Raw genomic sequence first — 26,683 nt, 5'->3', positions numbered from 1 at the left:
AGTTTCTTGAGCAAATGCTGTAGTTTCTTTTGGTAACCCTCAGTGGGATCAGAGGGTAATGGCTTGTAGAAAGTGGTGTTGGAGAGCTGCTGAGCAGCCTTTTGTTCATATTCCGACCTATTCATGATGACAACAGCACCTCCTTTGTCAGCCTTTTTCATTACGATGTCAGAGTTGTTTCTGAGGCTGTGGATGGCATTGTGTTCTGCACGGCTGAGGTTATGGGGCAAGTGATGCTGCTTTTCCACAACTTCAGCCCGTGCATGTCGGCGGAAGCACTCTATGTAGTAGTCCAGTCTGCTGTTTCGACCTTCAGGAGGAGTCCACCTAGAATCCTTTTTGTAGTGTTGGTAGGAAGGTCTCTGTGGATTAGTATGTTGTTCAGAAGTGTGTTGGAAATATTCCTTGAGTTGGAGACATCGAAAATAGGATTCTAGGTCACCACAGAACTGTATCATGTTCGTGGGGGTGGAGGGGCAGAAGGAGAGGCCCCAAGATAGGACAGATTCTTCTGCTGGGCTAAGAGTATAGTTGGATAGGTTAACAATATTGCTGGGTGGGTTAAGGGAACCATTGCTGTGGCCCCTTGTGGCATGTAGTAGTTTAGATAATTTAGTGTCCTTTTTCTTTTGTAGAGAAGCAAAGTGTGTGTTGTAAATGGCTTGTCTAGTTTTAGTAAAGTCCGGCCATGAGGAAGTTTGTGTCGAAGGTTGGTTTTTATGAGAGTATCCAGTTTTGAGAGCTCATTCTTAATCTTTCCCTGTTTGCTATAGAGGATGTTGATCAGGTGGTTCCGCAGTTTCTTTGAGAGCGTGTGGCACAAGCTGTCAGCATAGTCTTTGTGGTATGTAGATTGTAATGGATTTTTTACCTTCAGTCCTTTTGGTACGATGTCCATCTGTTTGCATTTGGAAAGGAAGATGATGTCTGTCTGTATCTATATGAGTTTTTTCATGAAGTTGATAGATTTCCACTCCATATGGCTAAATGCAGTGCCTTGCATAATGACAGGTTTCAGAGTAGCAGCCGTGTTAGTCTGTATTCGCAAAAAGAAAAGGAGTACTTGTGGCACCTTAGAGACTAACCAATTTATTTGACCATAAGCTTTCGTGAGCTACAGCTCACTTCATCGGATGCATAAAGTGGAAAATACAGTGAGGAGATTTATATACACACAGACCATGAAAAAATACACATTGTAAGGAGAGTGATCACTTAAGATGAGCTATTACCAGCAGGAGAGTGGGGTGGGGGGAGAGAAAACCTTTTGAAGTGATAATCAAGGTGGGCCATTTCCAGCACATTTCCAGGAGTTAACAAGAACGTCTGAGGAACGGTGGGGGGGGGAATAAGTCTCTAAGGTGCCACAAGTACTCCTTTTCTTTTTGCGAATACAGACTAACATGGCTGCTACTCTGAAAATTGTCAGTAAAGTAAGCAGTTCAGGCCCTGAATGCATATAAGAAGCAGATCTGTTGAGGAAGAAAGCATTTTCACATAGTCACTTTTCTAACCATATCATTTTAAAAACTATTTGTTTATATAGAAACTAAAATATGGTGTGATCTGCTGTTGCATGGATAGCCACCTCACTGTGGAAGTGCAAGTTGATTAACAAATCCTGTTTCCCGAGCTATAGTGATATTATGAAAGATACTGTACTGATACACAAAAATACAGAGTAAAACAAATGGGAAAAGACAAAACTTACTTTTGAGCTTGTAAAAGGAGTTTTCAAACAATAGATAATGAAAGATTAAGTAAAATGAAATATTCTTTAAACATTTTTGAGACTATGGGTGAAATTCTGGCCCCATTGAAGTTAATGGCAAAATTCCAGTTGACTTCAGTGGTGCCAGGATTTTGCCTTGTCAGTACATAGTTCTTATGGTGAAAATGTTTCTTGTCTAATTCATTTTTACTGTTTAGATAAATATAGAATAACATTTTTGGTGTTTTTCAGCCCACATAGGACCCAATCCTGCAAGATGCTGAGTTGCTGAGCAACTTGAACTCGTAAATTAAGGGTTTTCAGCACCTTTCATGAGGAATTTAACATCCTGCGGGACTGGACTCATAATTGGTGGACATGTATACATTTCCTTCCATGGATTGTGTTTACACTTGATCCCTTTTTATTATTTTCTAAAATCTTCATAGTTACTCATAGCTTCCCTTTCTCTACCCTAACCTGCCCCACCCATTTCATTATTATACTGAGTTTTTATTTTTCAAACCCTGACTTTGTTACTGAGTGTCAGATTGCAGGCTGGGAGCATTGGGATGTGTTAGAGATCCCTGGAGATCTTAACAAAACCTCATAACTGTATATTTAAAGTACATATTTTTCATTGTTCCTCAATATTCACCTTATTTTTTCACTATATTATTCACTCAGTCTCATGCTATTAATAGTTCCCTTTTGCATTATGAATTTTTATAGCTTTCTATTTCCCTTCTCTTTTTTCAACATCCTATCTTTTGTTTAAAATAGGTAGAATAGGTTAGGTAATATTATGCAGGGATTGCTACACCATATAGCAAGTTTTAGGTGTCTTACTGCAGCTAGGGAGGTTTATAGTATACAAAGGAGAGAGGGTTACTGGAAGTGTAACTGAATAGGTAGTAGGGTTATATATAATATATACATCTGTGTGATGGATAACTTTTTATTCATTATGAAATTTTCAGATGACTTGCAGATGTATTACTGCTGCAGCTGTTATAGACCTTATAATGGCATTAAGCTCTGACTCAGAGTAATTTTGAGCCAATGGATTCTCACAGTGACTGCAGTTGCGACTACAGTCTTTTCCCACTAAGCAAACCATTATCAGCAATAGGGATGATGAGGAGAGACTGGACCTGGGATAAGCCTGGACCAAAACTTGACATAGAGGCATGGATTTTGAAACCTTTCTCTCTTTTAACTATCCCAATAATGTCCCACCACAGTACTACCTGCTAGGGGAGTATCTGGAACTTATGTAGTCATTACATGTTTTCCCCCACACAATATTTTCAGTTTCTAAATATCTTCTAACCAGATTATTTATACTAAAAGCAAAAAGCTATGGTAGGGTAAAATGTTATTGGTGAACTTTTTAAACCAAAAATGTACAGTTTTTATGGTTTCTGTAGTAGCTATAATTGGGCACCATTGTGCATGTGTGGTGTCTTTTGTACACTTTTATGTTATAAAATTGTGTGACTTTGTGCCTCTGGAGACTGTATATAATAATCAATATATTTATTTGGTTGGCAGTGTGAACCATGCCATTGTTCTAAGGATTAACATATAAAATAAACAATATCGTCAAATTACAGTTGACTTTTACCTTTAACATTGAACTTCCTGACTCTTATGGGCTTAAAAATGTCGACCATAATACAGAATTAATGTGACATTTTGCATTTAATTTTCTATTTTTTTTAATTAAAGAAAGAAAATGTTGAGAATTGATTGAACATTCAAATATGCATACAGAGTACATTTATATGAATATCACACTGAAATAGACACTAAGTGGGTTTGTTTCAATCTTCTGATGTAAAAAATATATGGGAAATACAAGCATGCTCTTTTTTGTGAGCAGACATTTTCATTTGCAGGGGCTAGCATGGCAAAAAGTGAATGAGTCTGACAGTGTTCAGTGGTGTTGCTCATAAAGCAGGAATATGTGAAACAGCCCCTTGAGACAGAAAGCTGAATTGGACATGTGAAATCTTTACTGTGGATAACATCAGAAAGCACATATGAAGAGGGTATTTCATTGGTGTAACTTCTGATATTTCAGAATGTTTTATAGGGTGTGCCCAGTTACAGTTCTGAAAAGTTAATTTATGGTAGCTCAGAGGGCTCTTGTAGTCTATGTAAAGGTGATAAAGTCACATATAATAGTATTCCTGACACTCTTTGAAAGTAGTTCAGGTTATGACACCAACATTTGAATTCTGGACACAGCTCAGTGTGATATTTAAGCATATAGTTAAGTGTATTGAAATTTATAAGAGGCACACAATCAACATAGAAGTATGCTGTATTAAAGTATCACCGCTACTAACAACACTTTACATTATTAAAAGAGAATTTTAAAAATATTGTTTACTTTTTACTATTCCTGGAATTCTCAAATATTTTGATAGTATAGACCATATCTTAATAGAGATTCCCCATAATAAAACTCCTCATGCACTTTTAGCCACATAATATCACTCTGGGAACTACAGCAGTTGCTTGTATTGAGCAGTATTATCAGGAAAATATGTATGTCTTTTAACTGCCTTAATGCAATGCATTGTGTCTTTTTTATTATATTCTTTATTATATTTATTATATTATATTCTAATATAGTCTCTTCTTTTCCTCTTCCTTTCATTTTTTCCTCCCATTTGTTCTGTTTCTCTCTGTTCATGCTTCTCGACTGTTTTTTGCCATCTTTTACGTTTCTTTCACTGCACATGCTTGCTTGTTATGTAGTCCTCCTGTACCTCTGCATACATTTTCCCACAGCTTGATTCTCTTTTCTCCTGGACATTATCTCCAGCAGCTACCTGTTTTTTTTGGACATACCACCTAGCTGCCTTGTTTTCTTTTCTTCTGCTCCCCTGGTCACTCTACTCCCGTTTTTTATTCTAGTTGCTATGCGTAGCTCTTGGTTCCTCTCCTGTTCCATTTATACAGCAGAGGTTGGCTGGCTGGCTCCTTCACCTCATTCCCGGCTGCTTTTGGAAAGCCTCCCAGTTCTTCTATGCTATGAAAACCCTGGAGACCTGTAAAAGCAGCTGGAAATGAAGAGTAAAGACAGGTCTCCATGGACCATAAGCAAGTGTTCTGTGGACCTTAGTTTGAGAACCTCTGATGTTTGTTTTCTTTTGGCATTTCATTGCATTTCACTTGGGACCCAATCCATCTCCCGTTGAAGCCAACAGGAGTCTTTCCACTGACTTTAGATTTGGGGGATGGATCTCGCCCATTTATTGGAAAGTGAATGTAGACTAACTGGTTTTATTTTTATTTCTAGTCAGTTTCATTCTCAGGTTCTCGTGCACTGACTAGAACAATGTTGTTTGCATTCGCAGCACTAAAGGGTAACAGTTAAATAAAATGTTCTCATTTAATTTTTATATTTAAATCAAGAAAGTGTTTTGATACATATAAGGGCCTCCCCTCCTTCCCTGCCCCCCTTTAAAAAAAAAAGATTAAATTTAGGTTTAAAATTTACTGTGTCTTTTCAAACAGTTTATATTTTGGAAGAAAGTTTGCAATCAAGTGACAAATATCCACAATTTCTTGGCACCAATAAAAACAGATAATTTCCCCTCAAACTCTGTCTATATAATTTGTTTATGATATCTCAAATGGAAAATAAATGTAGTGAGTTGTGAAATAATTTAGCTCCATTACCATTAAATTCTTGCAGCAAAGAGTGTTGCAGGTAGGAAGGCAATATAGGGGCAGGGGTATTTTTGTAATACTATTCACTCTGCTGTATTTGTTGTACTGGTACTATCCGCTAACTTTTCAGCCATTTGTTAAAATGTTAAAACGGGAGTGAAAGGTGTCAAAGTATTGGAGAACATATAGAATGGAATATATATATATATTTTATAATCAAGATAGCCTAACATTCTTTCCAAATAACTCATTCGATACTGGTAATGCAGTGACTCAACTGTATAAACAGATGGAATAACTATTATGCAGCCAGTGATTCAGCTAAAGTACTGCCCTGGAAATTAGAACTTGTTTTAATGAGAGGGAATGCCAAACGGGAGATAGGATTTATTCCTTTCTCTTTTTGGGAAATGCCTTGAGGTCTTTACTTTTTCTCTGAATAGAGATGGGTAAATGAAACCACTGTGTGATATCTCATCCAAAGAATTACATCTTGATTACTGTGCAGAATTCCCGTTGAGCCGTACTGCACTGCAGTGCCAGAATTTGATATGAGCCCAAAGCCTGCTGTGGAACATGATCTCTTAACATTTTTGCCTAGGGGGAATGTTATCAACTGAGTTATACTGTATTCATGGGCTTAATATCTACTTAGACTCAGTTAAATCATTAATATAGACTTAAATAGATTATTATTAGTATTAACATGAGTCCCACATCTATTGTACAATGAGTCTCAAATTTTTTTCACTACTGTTACTATGCCATGTAAAACTCTAGTAGACTATATGAATGTTCAGCATACATGGACAGACATACGAAGGCTGCTTTTCTGGATGCACTCCAAATAGCCATAGGACATCAAAATGGTTAACATGTATCTCTTATTATTTAACTGGTTTTTTTCCATTAGTAACAAAAGAGAGCAGCAGTTGAGCCCTTCCTTTGTTAAAGCTCAGCACTTAAGAAACTGACAGCATTGTAATGGAAACCTGTGCGAAATACTGTTATGACAATGTTATGCCAACCTGATAATTGGGACTAAAGTTTTTATTCAGTATAATGTTATACACATTAGTGATTGCCACATACACAGTAACCCATCCCAAGACCACTTTAAAACATAGCTTTTAATGCTTATATATCAAAAAGCTTCAAAGTACATAATAAAGACTAACTATTGTCAAATGAAATGTTTCCTTTTCTCTGTTTGAATACGTTAAGTATAAAACTTACATCAATATGATACTATGCATACCATTTTAACAATCAGCACTTAGGATTTGCAAAAGTTAAGGATGTCACAGTAACCTTAACAGGTATACTGTGTATATACAGGATCCTGTTTTGCCCTCAGATACAATTGTACAAATCCTATTTCAGAAAATTGTAGTTGTATGTATATCTCTGAGAACAGAATTGGGCTTGTTATATATTAAGGCTACCTTTAATAACTTGAGTCCTGAGCTTGCAAACACTTAGGCAGATGCCTGACTTTACAACCATGAGCAGTCTCATTAAAATCCTTAGGGTTACCCGTGGTAGTAAAATTAAGCATATGCGTAAGTGTTTGCAGGACTGGGGCTTAAGTTATTAAAGGTAGCCTTACTATATAATAAGCCCAATTCAGTTCTCAGAACTACACATACAGTTTGTACTCAATATGTGAAGTGTGAAAAAAAAGTTAAAATTAGTATGAGAACCTTGGTATTTAATTACTTGAACTGCAAGACTTTGGTAGTGCCAGTCATTTTAAGCTTTTTGCAAATTGTAATTGCAAGCATTAAACACTATGACAGCTATGGCAATATCCTGGGCAAACTTTATTGAATTAAATTAAATCTTATCAAATTAAGTTTAAGTATTTTAACAGTTCATTGGACTAAAAATACAAAAGTTTATGCACTCTTAAGGGATTGTATGAATTTCTGTGTGCGAAGGGGACCACAGCCCTCCAGGAACTAAGAACAGTGGGAGTTTGGGGAAGGGGGGGTGCGATTGGGCAAATTAACTCAGTTTGTAACACCTTCAAAGAGCTACCACCACCTGGAAAGAGACTTGCCTATACTGGTTCAAACTGAATTCTCCAGGGAATTGTCCAACAAAGAGGATTTTTGGTTAAATAACCTGAACTAAAGTGACTCAAGTGCTTCATTCTGATCCAGCAAATGGACAGACCTCTGCTCCAAGTGGGGCCCCAATTGTTAGGGATGGGTTGGAAAGTCTTTGGTCCACTGAGGCCCTATTAGATATGGGAGTAAGTTCTGAGAAAAAACTGTTATGAACTGGAGGGGTTTGAAGGACTAATCACCAGTCAGAGCCTTGTTGGGACGGGGTAATCTCTGGTAAGTTTACTAGCATGAGTGTAGGTTCGTTTATTGTTTTTAATATGATTTGTCTGTAGTGCTTTTAGTCTAAGAATAAAAGTGGTTGCTTAGAAAGAGCTGTGTGGTAACTTATAACTGTGGGTAATTACACTGTGTACTGTCTCTGAGCAGAGCAGCAAAGCAGGCCTGCCAAGGCAGTCTATCTTTTGGGGTATAACATAGTGGAGGCAGGTAACTGTTAAGCCTGGAAATACCCCAGTCAGAAGGGAGAGAGACACAGGTCTCTACCCAAGAGAATTGACAACTGCGGAGCCTGGAGCTTAGAGCCTAGAATGAGTTCCCTTGATGGACCAAAGGAGGGGGAATACAGATGCCCTGAACTGTGACAACCATTTTATGCAAAAAAGTTTTTGTATTCACTTTGCATGTTTTCTAAGTAAAAAAAAAAAAGAGACTTGCACATCAATATCACCATTGCTTTATATTATGTACTCCCACAGCTATGGAACTCTACAGAGTGCAAAAGCACTCCACCCACCCCCCTCATTGTGGCTCTCCTCTACCTTTTGTTGTATCATTCCTCCTGTCCTGGACCCTTTGTAGTGCTGGGAAGGGGGAGCACATGATCGTTTGGCAGCTAGGGGTGGAGAGAGAAAAGAGTGCATATTCTTTCCTCCAATTCCTTTTTTATGTTTTTCTTTTTCCTTGTTTTCTCCTTTCACTGTTGCCAACACTTGCAATTTTAATGTAAGTCTCTTGATATTTTGGTGGTTTTCTTAAAGCTTTATCTTTTGGAGTCAGCTTTCATTTTAAAAAGAGGATGTTTCTAGACCCAGTGCTTGCAGAGTAAAGCTTGACGTGAACCCTAAAGGCTCAAAAGCCAGAAGGCAAATAAAAAATACACAATTTATTATTATTAAAACCTCATGATTTTTTAGACAATATTATGAGTTTTGTCACCTGGTTTTTGAAAACTTGGGACTGGCAATACTGATTTCTCCCTGTTTCTGCCAGATTTATTCTTTATCACATTCACAGTCTCTAACTCCACATGGATCTGAATGTACAGAGAAGTGGCAAGAGGGAGCTCACTTGGAGTATCGTCTACATCACACTGGCACAGCAATGGTGCTACAGCTGTGGGGCTGTAATGTAGACACTTCCTACATAGACAGAAGGGGTCTTTCCTTGATGTAGTTCATCCACCTCTCTGGGAGGCGGTAGCTAGGTCAATGGAAGAATTCTTCTGTTGACCTAGCTGCATCTACAGTGGGAGTTAGGTTGACCTATGTTGCACAGGATATGAAGTTTTTCACAGCCCTGAGCAATATAGTTAGGGCTACCTAAGTTTTAGGTGTAGACCAGGCCTTGTAGGCCTCCTCAGGCAAGAAGGCAACTAAAATGACAATATATGACTGGCGAGGTGCTGATGTAGGTGTAGGGTGACCAGATTCTCAGAGACAAAAACCGCAAGTGGGGACAGAGTAGGGCTTTGATAGATGGGGAGAAGTGTGGTCATGTTTAGGGGATATGGGACACGCTTGCGTATTGCATAGACACTCAGCTAGCCTGCTGCCAATTTCACCAGCTCAGCTGGCCAAGGCTCTTCGCGCGGCCTGGCTCTGCAGGCTATGGCAAACGGAGTGCAGCAGTGCCCATTTGTGTAACACCAACAGGGCTGCTGAGATGGGCTCTGCCCATTCCCAGGCTGCTCCCCTTTGCCCCCTGCCTTTATCTGCATCCCTGAGTGTGGGCAGCTAGGCCCTGGCAAGAGGCTGGCTGTGTGTGGGGCGAGCACCAGGGCCTTGCGTGGCGGGTGGGCTGGGGGGAAAGGGCAGGAGAGCGAGTGGGACACAGGGGGTGGCAAAGCCACACACACACAAGGAGGCCTGGGGGCACCGCACCTGCCAGGGGCTGGAGGGAGGGGCGCCCTGGCAGCAGGGGCATTTGAGAGCCTGGGGGCGGCAGAGCAGGGGCGCCAAACGCCCGGCCTCTCGCGCCAGCTCAGGGCAGAACCATCAGGGGCAGCTGTAGCAGGCCCCGCTGCAAATGCCTGCGGCTCCCCCTCCCCCGCTTCACTTGGTATCTCCGCCCCCCCGGACTGCCCTTGGGAGTTGGTTTCGCCTCCTTCCCACCCCGACCACACAGAAGAGGCGGGGAAGGGGGCGTGACAGAGACGGCGCTCGCCCCGCCCCCTAATGAGTATTCATTACGGACGTGTGGGGGCACGCCGGCGTGAGGAGGAGCCGTGCTGCTCACCTCGCCCACTCGCTCTGGCGAGTTTCGTGTGGGCGTGTCTTGCGCCGCCGCTCGCCCCGCCCCCTTGGTGAATATTGATGAGGCGTGATGCGCAACGTGTTGTCGTTAAGTGTGGCGCGGGCGGCGATTGGCCGGGTGCGTGTGTGCGTGGTGACGCGTGTCGCGGCGGTGCGGGTCCCGATTGCTGCAGCCGCTTGTCAGTGTGACGAAGATTGGCACCCAGGTAAGCGCTGTCACTCAAACCCGCTCCTAGCCAGCCATCCATCACGGCGCGCCCGTCGCCGGCGGCTGGCCGGCGGGGCCCAGACACACAAGCAGACCGTGGATGGCGGGGGAGGGAGAGCCCGCCACACGGAGCAGCGGGGAGGGGGGCACCCGCGCTATACCCAACCCGGGGGGGGGAGGAGGATAGGGGCGGCGGCGGCGGGTAGGCGCGGGGAAGGGAGGGGGGAGCGAGGAAATTTCTGGAACAGCCGCCGACTAACCGTTGCCTTTGTGGGAGCGCGAGGGAGGCGGCGCGCGCGCGCGCCCGCCCGCCGAAGGGGAGGGAGGCGGCGCGAGGGAAGGGGGACGGGTAACAGCTGTTTGTGCCGCGAGGGCGGAGGCGGCGGGAGGGGGGGATATTTAAAGGGCCTTTGCGAAGATTCCGATAGAGCGGGGGTCGGGCTGCTGCCGGGCGGGGGCATTGCTCTCCACCCCCTCCCCCCCGCCGCAGGGTGGGAGGTGGCTGCGGTCGCTGCCGCTGTGGCCTCGCCTGGCCCGGGGCAGTCCCCGGGTGAGAGGAAAGAGCAGCTGCCCGCGTCGCCGCTAGCCGAGCTCGCCCGGGCCAGCGCCCCTCTGCGCGGTGTTAACCCCCCACCCCGCCACAGCCCCGCCGGGGCCGGGCCGTGGGCTGCCCGCCGCGCCCACCGGCCTGCTGCTCTGGTGATTGTTGGGTGCTGAGAGTTTGAGCCTTAGCCCCCCAGATCACCTAGTCTGAGCTCGTCCATGGCCCACCCTGCTTCCTCCCTATAGAGGCTAGAAAAGCCAAGGGTCCCTGCCCCAAGGAGCTTACAGTGTAAACACTTGAGCCTGACACCAATAGACCTGGCCTGCAGGGGTGGGTTGTTAGGCCCCCACATAAACAACAAAGATACCAACTGAATAGTTCACGGCCCTCCTCGCATCCCAGCTTGAATTCCACTTTTGCCTTGACACCCTCAAGAAATCAGCCAGTTAATGATGGCTATCTTGACTAGTGGTCGGGCATGATGTCTTTTAAATGACTCAGAAATTACAAGTTGTGTTCATAGCTAGGCTAGGCAGTGGCGGGTCTTATTAGCTCTATGCTAAACTGACCTGCTACGTTATCGTCGTTTCAGTTTATATTATAAGCAATTTGAGACATGGAGCATGACTTCCTACATGTTTGCACAGCACCTAGAACAATTTGGCCCCAAAACTTGACTGGGGCCTTTGGGCACTATTGTAGTACATATACTTAGATAAAATGGGGTACCGATATTGTTACTATCCTGAAATATTCCCTCAATTAGCCACGCATCTTGAGTCTCTGGAAATGTGAGTCCCATGTACCAGTAGATATCACCCAGAGCTCACCAGTTAAACCTTCGCTGGTTAACATATATACTGTGTGTTTCTCTGCCTGTCTTGCTTTATTTATTTATTTATTTATTTATTTTTAAGATTATTTTTCATCTGTAGAATGGTGTCCCAGCAGCTAACATTTCCAACACCCTTGGAGATACAATTGCTGTTTCTGACTTTGTATGTATCTTTCAATTAATGTCCTCTCTTTGTCCCAGTCATCTACAGAAGTGTAACTGATGTGTGGTTTCAGTGGGGAAAGTGAGGTTCCAGGTTTATTTTGATAGCTTTATGAATTAGGAATGTTGTGCTACATAATAAACGATTTTTCCCAAATAGAGCAATCCAGGCAAAATTTATTTTTTAATTTTTTTCTTTGGCCCTACTTGGACTATGATGTCTGTTCCTTCAAATATCTTTCTGGTGTAAAGAGTATGAAACACATTTTGGCTTAGTTTGTAGACTTCTTTGGAGAATTTGGGAATCACAGTTTTTTTTGTTTTTTGAAGGTCAGTTTACTTTATTGTAAAAGGTTCATCTAATTTACAATGTCCAATTTAAAACTTGATTTATTTATTTTTTTTAAAAAAGATTTCTTGTTACACTGATCACTGGTTATCGCTGCTTGCTTATTCTAAAGTCCATGATCTTGCTTTCATTTCCAATGTTTGGTCTGTACTCAGTTTTTGTACTGGTATACCGGATTCGGTTAGGGTTTGTTTTTTGGGTTTTTTTTGGTTTTATTTTAGCTTGAAGCAGTTATATTAGTTGGACCCGTAGTTATACGGGATTGGAAATAAACAATACCTATATGAGTATATTGATACAAAGCACCTTTGTACTGGCATAACTGGGTCCACATAGGGGTGTTGTACCTCTTTAACTATACATGTATAGTCAAAATGATACAGTGTGTATGTGTAGACAAGCCCTAAAATGTATTTCAAGAATGTTAATTGTGTATACAGGATACTTTAATCTCTCAGATTATATTGCAGGCCAGAAAACTAATGACTGCTGGAGCATCAGAAATTTCCTGATCCAAACCCACAATCGCCAGGGTAGCAGATAATAAAAATATATTGTGGACACATTTTCTTAATACCTCTGCCAAAAATTGCAGATAATTTGTATATTTATAAACTAGTAAGTACAAAAGTTATAATGAGCTGTCTTAAATTATTGAAAATGAGACCAATAACAAATCAAATTTATTTGGTGAAATAGTACAGTGTGTCTTTTGAGTTTAACCTCTTTGTTTTTACTATACCTAAATGAGTGCTTCTTTATTTTTTGTTACAGATTATAATAATTTCAATGCTCAGTTTGGGTTCCAAACATATCTTCAGTTTAGTCTGTCACCATGAATATTTTCAATTTTAGATATTCCCCTGTCCCTGATTTATAATAAAGGGCACAGATGTCAACGTCAAAATGTAAACTTTATGGCAAGTTCTTAATTTAAGCCTTAATTTAGTAAATCACTTAAGGACATATTTAAGCATATGAATAGTTTCATTGACTTCACTGGCAGTGTGGTGTAGAGGATTTAGCACTAGGGTGGAACTCGGGAGATCTGCGATTCTATTGCTATCACTGATCTGTTGAGTGACCTTGGGCAAGCCACTTCGCCTGTGTCTCCGTTTGTAAAGTGAGGTTAATTATACCTACCTCCTTTCATCTGTGAGATATTTATTTATTTATTACTCACTTGCTTTAAGTGCTCTGCTGAACTATAACAGTATTTCATTACCATTTGCTGTATGCTTTATGGAAGTTTAAGAGCTCTGTGTGGTGTGTTACATGGAAATTGTGATACACCTTTGGAAAGTCCAATTTGGCATACAAGTTGTTGGCTTACATTCATTTTCTTTATAGTAAAAGGCTTAACTTTTAGATTTTTGTTGTTTGTATTATTTTCCATGTTAAATATAGTTGTAGAGGCCTGGGTACTTCTTTGAGGCATTCTGTGTTTAAAAATACCATATTTTTAAAACAAGGTCCAATCTTGTATTCCCTATACTCCCATTTAAATCAGTAAGAGTTTGGGGTATGCTAGAAATACATGTTCAGTCTCAGATTTTTCAGATTCTTACAAACTGGGTGTCTTTTGCTAGTTTTAGTTGCTGTGTTTTTTCTCTTTGGAAAAAAACAAACTACTGTGCAAGAACCAATTTTTATATATTTTATCCACACTGCAAATGCAATGCTGTAATAAAGTCACAAAGGGTCTAATAGCTGATGTATAAGTAAACTGGAAATGGTTTAAAAGGCATTACCATACATAACTATTTGATTTATATTGAATGGCATATACTAACAACCAAGTATGAATGACCCACAGTACCACTGCATTCATGGAATTGTCTGTTGTAATGGTTCTGTTAATGTCCTGAGTGCCAAAGAGATGTGGATCAAAAATGTATGAGATTTGTATTTAGTAGTCTGGGGCTGAAGAGGCACTTCTGCAAAAGTGTGACATGCACCTGAGTTTACAAAAGTGTTGTACACCAGCAGGGTAAAGACATTAACGTGCTTTATTGTAGTAAGTGAAACAATTAGAGCTATTTTAGCGTAGTTTTAAAATTCCGGATATATTGTTAATCTCTTGCAGTAGCTGGTGCCTTTTTACCTCATTTGTTTATGGGGTGTGTCTGGTTAAAAAGAATAACTCTGTCAAGGGATTATCTTACTCCATTTTTACCGTTTTACCATAATCCATATCGTGTGCAATATACAACTCACTGCTTTTCTAAGTGTTGTAAGGTTCTCAGAACAGTAAATTAAAGACAGAGCTGGATTTAACTCTTTGCTTTGGTTGCACCCAGACAAGTATTGCAAAATACTTCATCAAAAGCCATCCATATCCTTTCCCATGATTGCTGAATACTAAAATATTTTCATCCATAATCAAATTTTTACTTTTACTCAGTTCATTCACTAATCATTATTTCTGATGTCACACTTCACTATCATGGAAGTGTTTCTGATGTCATAAGCATGGAACATTGGTAGCCCAGAACGAAAGTGAAAGTGGGGTTAGAAAATACAAGGCAACCATCATCTGACAGTGTCAAATATTAGCTAAGTAAGCCTCAAAACAATCCTGTGAGATAAGTAAATAGTAATAGCCTCCGTATTCCCATTCTACAGAGGAAGAAACTGAGTTATGTCTATACTAGAGACCTTACAGCAGCACAACTGTACTGATGCAGCTGTGTCGGTGTAAGGTCTCCCATGTAGCTGCTCTATGCTGACGGGAGAGAGCTCTCCTGTTGGTGTAATTAAATCATCCCCAACAAGTGGCGGTAGCTATGTTGGCAGGAGAGCATCTCCCCCCGACATAGTGCTGTGCACACTAGTGCTTCTGTCGGGATAACTTACGTTGGTCGGGTTGTGTTGTTTTTTTCCCCACATCCCTGACTGACAGAAGTGCAAATGTAGACATAACCTGAGTTAAGTGGCATATCCAAGGTCACCCTGTGTTGGAACTGGAAATAAAACCTAGATCTTCTGCTTTGCATACATGTGTTCTTCCTCCTTGAATGTACGGAACAAGTTTGTGGACCACTGTTTGGTTTAATATGATAATCGTGTGAGCTAAGATAGAGTAGTTGTTGGTTATTCTAAATGTTCATTTCAGTTCCAAGTGGCAAAGTACAATCAAAAATTTAATTTAAATAACCCTGGACTTTGATGGGTACTGTATGGGAGGGAGGGAGGGAAGGGTTTTCAAGTTGAGAATTTAGCTAGGTCTCAGAGTGTTGTTTCTGGAGACAGTCTTTCTTGTTCTGTTATAATCTGTGTGTCATTTCTGTGTTATAATAGAAAGAGTATGTCAACAACTTAGTATTAGTACATAAATTTATTTAAATTTAAAGCAGTGATACTCAGACCTCAGTGGTTCAGGAGCCAAATTAATGATCAACATTACTCAAAAGAGCCACAGTAGCATGAATTCGTTGTTTCATTTTCTATACACACATATATAACTATTCTCACAGCAAAATGACTATCAACTACAATTATTTAATAACATAGTAAAAGCGTTCTGATTGGTTAATAATTAAACCATACTGTTTTAATATCATGTACTTCAAAGAGCCTCAGGAGATGTATTAAGAAGCCACTTGTGGCTCCAGAGCCTTAATCTCAGTATCACTGATTTAAAGAGTGTGTGTTTTCTAAACAATTTATAAAAAACCCAACTCTTAAAATTCAGTGGTGTGCATCAGCCATGTTTAAATTAATGTATTATTTGTGCTGCTGTATTAAAGAACAAAAAAACCCTTGCTATTCCTTATTTGTCTCTTACTGGTGAAGCTTTTAGTAAATACTCAACTGATAACTCAGCAAAATACTTTATCAAAAATATATAATAGTTGGGTCTACGGTCCAGGCTTTGTAAAGCAGATCTTTACAACTGGGGGTAGAATTGCCAGCTTAAGTAATAGTCATATACTGCCCTTAGAGTGGCATTCTCTGGCTCTGTCTGGTGGAACTCCCCTTCTTCTGCAGTTCCTATTGCTGATAATAAAAGGGATATGATGATTTACTTCTAGTGGAATAAAATAAAAGTGAATTACACTGCCAGCAGATTAAACCTGTGTTTGTGGGCTTTCGGGATTATTTCTCTGCCCTTTTTGAGGATATAGTGTGTTTTGGGGGTAGTCACAGTGGGCTGGGCCCTCTCCATTTACTTACTTTAGAGTTAAAAACAATGGACTAAAGAGTGGGGAAAACAGTAATACAGGCTTAGTTTTTGTTCTCTCAAATATATGTCCTATATAAGAAACACGGGGGATTCTAAAATAGGAGTTGGAACTGAAGTACATAATATCTGTGTGTATAGAATATAGAGGAGTGAGAGGTGTGTGGGTGTATGTATGTATATATGCACTTCTCATGCTGTACCTGTTTAGCTAAAGAACTTACGTTTCCAGGTCAGTCAGTTCATAACCACTAAATGCATTTATATATTCTAAGTGATGAAGATAGCAATACCTATAGTAAGGTTGCCTGACACTCTCCAGTATAAAATCCTGTTTTCAGTTGCTTCTAACTTCGGCAAACGTAAACTGTTTGGGCTGTCTTAAAATGAATTATTTTGGAAAGTTCCAGCTAAAACAGTTCTCCCATTTCTGAGAATGAGATTAAGGAAAAATACATTTTGCCAATTACAAAATCTTACATCCTTTGTTTTGAGGGACCTGGATGCAGAGACTTGAAATTTGATAGGGTGATTGCATTTGTGCCAGGATTATATTTTTTGCTGCCCCTGTGAAAACTTGCCTAAATTTATTTGAGTTATAAGCCTCTGAAAAAAGTTTACATGTGATTAGCAGTTTGTTAGAGTTTGGCAGCTAAATTCCATGAAGATTCCATCTGCACTGAGCATGCAGCATCCCAGGGCTGTATGGGTTGAGCAGGACCTTCCCTGTAATTGCTTCTCCCAGTTACCAATGCCACTGTGGTGCCAGGCACAGGAACGGAGTGTCTCTCCTGTCAGTGCTCCTCCTACTGGTGCTCAGACTGCAAGAAGAGCAAGGAGGAAGCAGCCTGAGTGAAATGCAGAGGGGTAAAGAACAGAGGGGTTGGTAATGAGACTAAGAACTTGGTGGGGAGGGGAACAGGAGCAGGAGTCAGGAGAGGGCAACAGGGGCAAGATGCAATAGGACAAAAAGAGGGGAAAGGGAATGGGGGAATAGGAACTAAGGGGGCGGAGGGAAAAGAGCAAAGGGAATAAGGGAGAGGGATAGGAATTGGGTGTGGGGGCAGCAGGGGTGGGGATGGGCCAAGAGCTATGCACGGTGGATGGGAGCAGGAGGGGATAGGGAGAGGCTAGGGGGGAACAAGAGCAGAAGATTCTCTAACCATTACAGCACACTGGAATTAAACCCATTATTTTTGACTCAACATTCCTTTGCTAGATACCAAATAGTTGTGAAAGCCACTGACAAAATTTGTCTCATGTCCCTCTAGTAGCAGGTCCACATAGAACATCGTCTTCTACTGCTACTGGTTAGTCCATTATTTTATGTGGCAGAGGACTGTGCTGTGGATATAACCATCCCAAACCTGCTGGACTCCTGACTTAGTGCACACAAGGACTGTGCTCTCGAGAAGAATCCAGGTTTTGTAGTGAATGAGGCTATGGTCTTTAGCACCCTTACTTCATTTGTTGCAGAATTTGGAAGGTATGCTGTGAAAAGGCAGGGGACTGCAGGACGAGGAAAGGATGGTCTTGTGGTTAAGACAATTGAATGCTTCACTAGAGAATTGGATTCTATCCCTGCCTCTGTAATGTAGTTCCTCTGTGATTCTGGGCAAGTCACTAAACCCAACGTTTTCACAGTTGTCTACTTACTGGGTGTGCCTTGTTTTCTGGGTGCCCAACAAGAGACATCTTGGGCCAAATTTGCAGAAGTGTGAAGAGCTCATGATTACAAGTGATGTCAATGGTAGCTCCAGTCTGAGCATATTCATTGCTATAAAATACTAAGTACTTTGAAAAACCAGGCCTTGGGCGTCTCAAGTTGGGCACCCAAAATTAGTAGACACTTCTGACATTTTTGTCATTGGTCTCTGTCCCTTAGTTCATCATGTCTAAAATGAGGATAATATCTAATCTCACAGGGACATTGTGAAGATAAATTCATTAATGTTTGTAAAGAACTAAGGTGTTACATTGAGAGCACCACAGAAAAAGCCTTAAGAAATTAATAATTCTTTATTCTGTGCTGGCTTTGGATGAAGTGCAGTAAATAGTGTATGGGCCACACTGAATTATGAGGCTAAAATAAAATATTGAATAACTACCTATTCAGAAACCATTGCCTATGTTAGTCCCATATGAACATAATTTGGCTAATTGGAAGCCAAGCGAAGCTGCTAAAGCCAGTGGGAATAGGGGACTGTGATAAGCATCCCAAGGTTCACTAGCAGGAGGCCACAAGCTTTCTAAGGTTCATGATGTAAGGAAGCCGGCATGAGCAGGTGAGGGAATCTTCATTTACCAGAAAACCCTAAATGGGTCCTGGAGACTAGTGAGAAAAGGCCGAGATCCCCTTCATGGGGCCTTGAGAGCAAAAGGAGGGATAAGGAGATTTCCCCCTCCTACTCCACTTCTTCTGAACTTCAGGTCTCCTTCCAGTCCACTTTATTCCTCACCACCATTCCTGCAGAATTTAGGAGGACAGCCCAAGTCCTGTGTACAATAGGAAGCTGAGAGGAAGGGAACTGTTGTGTCCTGTAGGAGAGGATCCCTGATTCTGAGTACCCTTGTAGAGTTACAGGACTTCCCACTCCCATCTGGTAAAGAGGACACTGGTTATTTGGAGACTTTGTAGCCAGCAGCCCCAGGTAGCATTCACTCAAGACCTCCAGGATACCTTCCAATCTTTGGACCCCCTTCGGTTCATAGGAAAAAGGGGCCTTCCTCCAGCTAGCCTAAGGTTTCTTTTTAAAATCCCAGAACCTTTAAGGTGAAATGGAGATTGCAGGCATATATGTTTGGGTTAAGTGAATGTTACCTCAAGAATGCTAATGTAAAAACAAAAAAAGGAAATGCAGAGTTAGGTTGTGCTTCTTAAATGAGGCATCCTAACTTGTTTAATTTTGCCTTCATAGTGATGCATTTAGAAAATTAAAAACGTGTACTTCCTTATCCATCCATACTAAAGTTTCATTTTAACAGTGACCGTAAAAACAGGTTCATTTAAGCATACAATGGTTGTGCCAGTTCACAACATTGTTAGTCATAAGTAGTACATATAAAATAATTTTTCAAATTCCTGGTTTGACAAACTGTATATTGAAGGCAGTGTTTACTCACTCATCATTAAGGACCGAATCCTGTCAAATGCTGAGGGCACATAACACTTCCTGTGAAATGCATAGTACTTTATAGGCTCAATCTCTATGATGGCATGTGGCATCCAATTTTCCAAGTGTCACTAGAAACAAAATGATCCATATGCAGATTTAGCATGCCCAGATTATTACATTGCTTTTTTCATGTAATAATATAAAGATTAATGTAGTAACAAAATAACAGTAGAGATGTCTCTATGAAACATAAAACCAGTGTTATGTAATGCATATCTTTAACATTCCACATGCAAAGAAATGATGATGATAAGCTTTTATCTCCTCATGGGCAAAGTTTGGGTGCCTTGCTTGAGAAATCCAAGCTTAACTCTGTTTCTTGGATTTCCAACTTAACATTCTTGAAAGGTAAGATGCACTCAAACCTTAACTTTGCCTTACACTCTTTTTCATGTCTGTGTGGGGTAGTGGCTTGACTGGATCACAAAGCAGTCAAGAGAAAAGTTATATAAAATCAAATTTTCCTCTTACTGTAATGGAAAATCATATCAGTGACTTTCTTAGGGCTTGTCTACATGGGAAAATTGATTAGCTATAGTGGAATAACTTTTCAGCTATAATGGAACAATTACTCTGCTATAGCTATGGTGTTATAACTCCCCTGTGTGGGCATACTATTCTGGAATAAAAGTGACACTCTGGAATAGAATGGCCACGCTGCAAAGTCACTCCAGCATAGTGGAATCGTTCTTCTGCTCTAGATATGCTAGTCAATTTCCCTGTGTAGACAAGCTCTTTTTGCAAGCTGATGCTCTGGGTATCCCATAGACACATATGAATATCCTCCAAACAAAGATTACAATATTATTGGCAAAAAGAAAAGGAGGACTTGTGGCACCTTAGAGACTAACCAATTTATCTGAGCATAAGCTTTCGTGAGCTACAGCTCACTTCATCGGATGTTCATCATATTATTGCCTATCCTATAAATAACAAACACAGAACAACTGTAGTATATGCTCAGTAGTGTTTAGGTAAGTCAGAGACAAGTAATCACTTCAACTGCAGTGGAATGAATGAGTCCCTGTAACACAGTACACTCTTGTACACTATGTTGCTGTGTTATTGCATTAGTAAGTTCATTGATTTAAACAATATCTTTAATGTATGCATCTGTTAAGGTATGCACAGGTCTTTGTGGTTTTAATAGATGAAGTAGGCATTGTGAGAATGAGTGTGCAATGTAAATGCTTCAGTTAAGATGCTAGGGTATTATTTTGTGTGCTTTCTTTTATAGAATTGGGCCCTTGGGCTCAGGTTACCTTGTTTTGCTTTTTAGCAAAACCTCAATGGAGCTTTGTCTTTTTCATGTGACAAAAGCAAACTGACTTTGATTTTGACTTCCTAACCTATAGGGATATGGAGTATTTTACACTTGCCAAGTTATTGTACTCTCTCTGACCATATCAAGCTAAAATAGTCTCCATTTTGGCTTTCATTGGTTCCATGGCCATAATGATCATCTAGTCTGACCTCCTGTATAGCATGCGCCTTACAACTTCCCCAGAATGTCTTAGAGCAGGAGTTCTCAACCTTTTTCTTTCTGAGACTCCCCCAACTTGCTGTAAAAACTCCACAGCCAGCCAGTGCCACAACAACTGTTTTTCTGCATATAAAAAACAGGGCCAGCATTAGCGGGTAGCAAGCAGGCCAATTGCCCAGAGCCCCATGTCACAGGGCCCCCACAAAGCTAAATTGCTCAGGTTTTAGCTTGAGCTGTGGGTGGCGAGGTTCAGCCCCGCACGATGGGGCTTAGACTCTCTGGGCCCAGGGTAGAAAGTCAAACACTGACCCTGCTTGGCGGACCCCCTGAAATCTGTTCACGGCCCCCCAGTGGGCCTCAGACCCCTGACTGAGAACTGCTGTCTTAGAGCACAGCTATTAGAAAAAATCCAATCTTGTTTTAAAAATTGCCAGTGATAAAGAATCCACCATGACCCTTGTAAATTGTTCCAATGGTAAATCACTGTCACTGTTTTTAAAAACATTGTCTTATTTCCAGTCTGAATTTGTCTAGCTTCAACTTCTGGCCATTGGATTGTGTGATACTTTTCCCAACTAGATTTAAGAACCCATTATCACATATTTGTTCCCCTTGTAGGTACTTACGGACTAATCAAGTCACCCCCTTAACCTTCTCTTTTGTTAAGCTAAATAGATTGAGCTCCTTGAGTCTATCACTATACCACATATTTTCTAATCCTTTAATAATTCTCATGGCTCTCTGAACCCTTTCCAGTTTATCAACATCCTTTTTGAATTGTGGACACCAGAACTGGATACATTATTCCAGCAGCAGTCTCACCAGTGCCATATATGAGGTAAAATAACCTCTCTACTTCTGCTCAAGATTCCCCTGTTCGTGCAGCTGAGGATCGTATTAATCCTTTTGGCCACAATATCTCACTGGAAGCTCATGTTATGGTGATTATCCACCAGGATCCCCAGTTCTTTTTCAGAGTTGCCGCTTCCCAGGATAGAATCCCCCTCCTGTAAGTATGGCCTACATTCTTTGTTCCTAGTTGTATACATTTATTTTTATCTGTATTAAAATGCACATTGTTTGCTTGCCCCCAGTTTACCAAGCGATCCAGATCACTCTGCATCAGTGACCTGTCCTCTTCATTATTTATCACTCCTCTAATTTTTGTGTCATCTGCAAACTTTATCGGTGGTGGTTTTGTTTTCTTCCAGATCACTGATAAAAGTGTTAAATAGCATAGGGTCAAAAACCAATCCCTGCAGGACCCCATGAGAAATACACCTGCTTGATGATGATTTCCCATTTAAAGTTGCATTTTTGTGACCGATCAGCTAGCCAGCTTTTAATCGATTTAATATGTGCCATGTTAATTTTATGTCATTCTACTTTCTTAATCAAAATGTCATGTTAGTACCAAGACAAATGCATTACAGAATTCTAAGTACATGACTTCAACACACATTTATCAACCAAATTTGTAGTATCATCAAAAAAAAGGTAACAAGTTAGTTTGACAGGATCTATTTTCCATAAATCCATGTTAATTTGCATTGATTACCCTTCTTTAATTCTTTATTAATCAAGACCCATATCAGCTGCTCCATTATCTTGCCCTGGATCAGTGTCAGGCTGAGAGGTCTATAATTACATGGGTAATCCTGTTTACTCTTTTAAAATATTGGAACAACATTAGCTTTCTTCCAGTATTCTGGAACGTCCCCAGTGTTCCAATACTTATTGAAAATCAACATTAATGGTCCAGTGAGCTCCTCAACCAGCTCTTTTAAAACTCTTGGATACAAGTTATGTGGGCCTGCTGATTTAAAAATGTCTAACTTCAGTAGCTGCTGTTTAACATCCTCCTGAGATACTAGCGGAATGGAAAGAATGTTATCATATGATATAACTTCCTCATCTTTTTTTTCACCTACATACAGAACAAAAATATTTATTGAACACCTCTGCCTTTTCTGCATTACTACTGATAAATCTACCATTTTCATCTAGTAATGGGTCAATACTATTTTTAGGATTCCTGTTGTTGCTAATACACTTTTAAAAAACTCCATACTGTCCTTAACTCTTCCGATCATAGATATCTCCTTGTATCCCTTTGCTTTCCTTATAAATATTCTACCATTCCTAGCTTCTGATTTATATTAACTACTATCAACTTCTCCTTTTTTCCATTTGTTTATATTTGCCTTCACTTCCTCTCTAAACCAAGTAGATTTTTTTTTTTTAACCAATATGGCATTCTTCCTCAATTGTGAGATTTTGGGGATTTAGTACGGTGTTTTTAATGATTCCCAATTATCATTCACACTTCTCTGATTAAATTCCTCTTTCCACCTGACTTGGCTCATAAGTGTGTTAAGTTTTGTGAAATTGGCCCTTTTAAAGTACCACGTATATATATTACTGGTCTGGACTTTACATATTTAGTGTGCAAACAGAATAATCAAGTCATGATCACTTGTATTTAGCTACCATTAATTTTTAGTTTTGTGACCAGGTCCTTTTTATATGTTAAGATGAGGTCTTATATAGAGTTCCCCTATGTTGGATGCAACACTTCTTGAGTTAGGAAATTGTCATCTATACTGTTTAGAAATCCAAGGATATTTTATTGCTGCAGCATGAGACATCCAGAATATGTCACTCAAATTAAAGTCCTCTATGATCATGTAGCATTTTTCCCTATATATTATAGATAAGTGTGTAAGGAGCTGGTCATCCTGTTCCCTACTGTGTTTTGCTGGTCTGTAGCAGACACCAACTAATACCCCATCTTGTGCTTTATCTGTTAGGACATTGATCCATAAATATTCAAGATCATTTTCTTCCAAGTTGTCAGTGATTCAGAAACAGGTAATGGCATTTTTGACATAGCGTGCCACTCCCTCTCCCCTTTATCCTTCTTAAATAGGGTGTAACCATTGATTTTAACATTCTAATCATGTGAATCATCTCACCAGGTTTCAGTAATACCAACTAGACTGAATTTATGCCCCAAAAATGAGCAATTCCTTATGTTACCAGCGTCCTAGCATTGGTATTTAGGCAATTAAAGAATTTCTTCTCTTTATGTCCTTTGGTTCCTTTAATTTTCTTATCAGCATCTAAATCTGTGATATATGAGTGCTCATACCTTCCCTCTTTTTACCCTCTTTAAATCTTGCCCTATTTGTAGGAGTACACGAGGAATAAAATTAATTTTAAAAAACCTCAGCAATATTAGACTCAAGCCCAAGCTTCACACTGTCCCAACCTATGGAGGCCCCATGATTTCCTGTGGCACTCCAGTCTCCTCTGATGTCTTCTACAGAAAAACATAGTGGTCTGCTAAGGCCTCAAGTATCTTCATGGGGAGGACTGCACAACCACAACCTCATGTGATTCCCTCCCATTCAAACTAACACAATTTCCTCCCACAACATCTTTTCCCATCCAGTCTCCACACTTCAGTAGCACCCTTCCACCTGGGTCTTGTCCTCCTTAAGCACCTTTCCCTGCTCATACTTGGTATCTTACTTGAGGGAGGGTCAAGGGACTGTTTTTAATTCCTAGAGGAGCAGTGTTAACCCTCCCCCATAGAGTAGAATACAATCCCTAGCCCACCACAATACATATAACGTACCGATAACATTCATAAAGCTAATGTAGTGGTCCCCAGATATACTGCCTGCAATTGCGGTACTGAGGCCACAGATCTCCCTCCACAAAGACAACAGTGGGGAGCTGCGGAAAACTAGGGATGTCCAGCTTCTTGGGGGAGGTGGGGCTTTGGTGGATAAAGGGAGAAAGTACTATGAACCACTGTATCCTCATTATAGTTTATCCCAGGAATAAAAACTGGGCATTTGAGGTACTGGTTCTACACTGAACACAACTGAAGTTCTAGATCTCAAATCCAACCATTTCCAGTTCAGTTTCCAAAGTTTGGATTTGGGGTTTTTCTTTTTTTCATTGTAGCTAAATTTTAGAAATATTGCTTTATGATTAGAAATATGGAGTCTTGAATAAGTGAATACATAGTTTTATTTTAAATCACAACTGTGTATTAAAGAATCACCACTCTTTAGTTGTTGTTGTTTCACCGTTTGACCTCTGTATGGTGTTAGCATCTTGACCATTTCCCTGAGATAGTTTCATTGACCATAAACTTTGCTCTGGGTTAACTGCCATTTTTCAATAGTGTTTTCAAGAACCATATTTTCTGAGTACATTTTCCTAATTTCTGCATCAGCACTCATTAAATGCTAGTTTTAATATGTCAAACATAATTCAATATTAAGTGATAATTTAAAGAAGTCTTTTTAAACTGCTTTGTAAACCTACAATACAACCTACCAGCTTTCTGCATATGGGATGAATAATTCCCAACATTACATTCTGCATATTTTTTCATGTAGTAGGTCACTTGTTTTTTTCACTAATAATTGTTGAACTTATTTTGAGAGAGTACAATTAAGAAGGATATCAAAAAAGCTGATTAATAGTTCTTGGCTCTGTGTTTGATTTGATATGGAAGAGCTTCCTTTAAGACAGTACACAGTTGTTCTGATTTGCCATCACTAGATTTATTTTGGAATTTGCCTTGTGTTGTCCATGCAAATGGATGTTTATCCAGAGAGTAAAATACAAAGGTTCCACTAGAAAGAAGATCAGCAGACACAATATTTGCTTTCCTTTGCAAGCACTAACAAAAGCAACATTGGAGGTCGTAAGATCAGGGCAAGTCAACAATAAAGACTGGGCAGTTTATTCTTTTTTTTAATACATCCTTTTTCCCCCCGAAAATCGAAATGGTAGAAAAAACATCTTACCATTACATTTTTTTTTTTATAACCCTTGTTTTTATTACTGTTTTCTGGGGGGGGAAAAAGATTTGTTTCCAGCTGATAAGCTATTTGCCAAATTATTATTTCCATCTGAATTTTTCCTTGTTGATTCCTAGGTGTGTATCTGCTATCTTGTGCAGCAATGAGCCTGGAATTCAATCTGCTGGAATAAGACAATGGCTTCTACGTCCAGTTGAAATAAAGGGGTGAGCAGCTTCATTGCAGCTGGTACCATGTTAACTCCTCCTCTAACAGGCAGTGTGCAGATGGAGGCAAATGCCATTATATTTTAATGGAAAGTGCAGTCTTCCTCGCTAGCCTGCCTTGGGCAGGAGAAATACCCATTTTTATTTTTTTTTTACTTTGCTGTGTATGAACACACAAACATGGACAGTTGTATAGAAAGTATTGGTACTACTACTGGTACTGATACTAGTCATACTGGATCAGGTCAGTGGCCCGCATCTACAGTATCTGTCTGTCTGACTGTGGCCAGTACTAAATGCTTCAGAGGAAGGTGTAGTTTAATAAACAAAAAATCCTATAAGGAACAATTATGCACTAATAATTCCATAGAAGTTTCTTCATGACCCGCGGCAATTAATGGTTGGTTTATACCCTGAGGAATGAGGTTTTATATCTCTTATAACTATCTGCCGTATTTAGTCTTCCTGCAAATGACATTGTTTATATCTGTGAATATCTGTTTCTTTATTGAATCCTACAAAGCTCTCTTTTAGCCATATCTTGCACCAATGAATCCCACAAGGTAGTTATGCCTTGAGTTAATATCACTGGATGTCCACTTTCTTATTATGAGAGTAAATAGGAGCACATGATTGACCTGTATACCATTAAGGATTTTATATACCTGATTCAGCTCACCTGTTGATCTCCT

The 26,683-nt window shown here is 40.1% G+C and overlaps 1 protein-coding gene and 1 long non-coding RNA gene across 8 annotated transcripts in view; one reads left to right on the top strand and one right to left on the bottom strand.

The window, feature by feature from the left end:
• Positions 1 to 10,109: 10,109 nt before the first annotated feature.
• The window catches only part of PKNOX1 (PBX/knotted 1 homeobox 1), a 61,006-nt gene continuing 44,432 nt past the window's right edge, over positions 10,110 to 26,683 (top strand). For 2 of the 7 annotated variants that reach the window (XM_074969450.1, XM_074969440.1), the window contains exons 1-2: positions 10,110 to 10,207; positions 25,902 to 25,991. The gene's annotated coding sequence lies outside the window, so the exon portion shown is untranslated. Of the gene's footprint in view, positions 10,208 to 21,697; positions 21,951 to 23,751; positions 23,813 to 25,901; positions 25,992 to 26,683 lie in introns of those variants that run through there. The other 5 variants (XM_074969436.1, XM_074969444.1, XM_074969449.1 and 2 more) reach the window with 5 other exon arrangements.
• Positions 17,007 to 26,683, bottom strand: part of LOC141997199 (uncharacterized) — a 39,965-nt gene continuing 30,288 nt past the window's right edge. The window contains exons 2-3 of the long non-coding RNA XR_012641691.1: positions 19,406 to 19,526; positions 17,007 to 17,103 (exon numbers count right to left, since the gene is read on the bottom strand). This is a non-coding gene — a long non-coding RNA (uncharacterized LOC141997199). The remainder of the gene's footprint in view (positions 17,104 to 19,405; positions 19,527 to 26,683) is intronic.

This window comes from Natator depressus, chromosome 1, assembly GCF_965152275.1.
Source record: "Natator depressus isolate rNatDep1 chromosome 1, rNatDep2.hap1, whole genome shotgun sequence".
NCBI lineage: Eukaryota > Metazoa > Chordata > Testudines > Cheloniidae > Natator > Natator depressus.
Note: the sequence above shows the minus strand (reverse complement) of the source record. Positions and strands in the feature narration are given on the sequence as shown.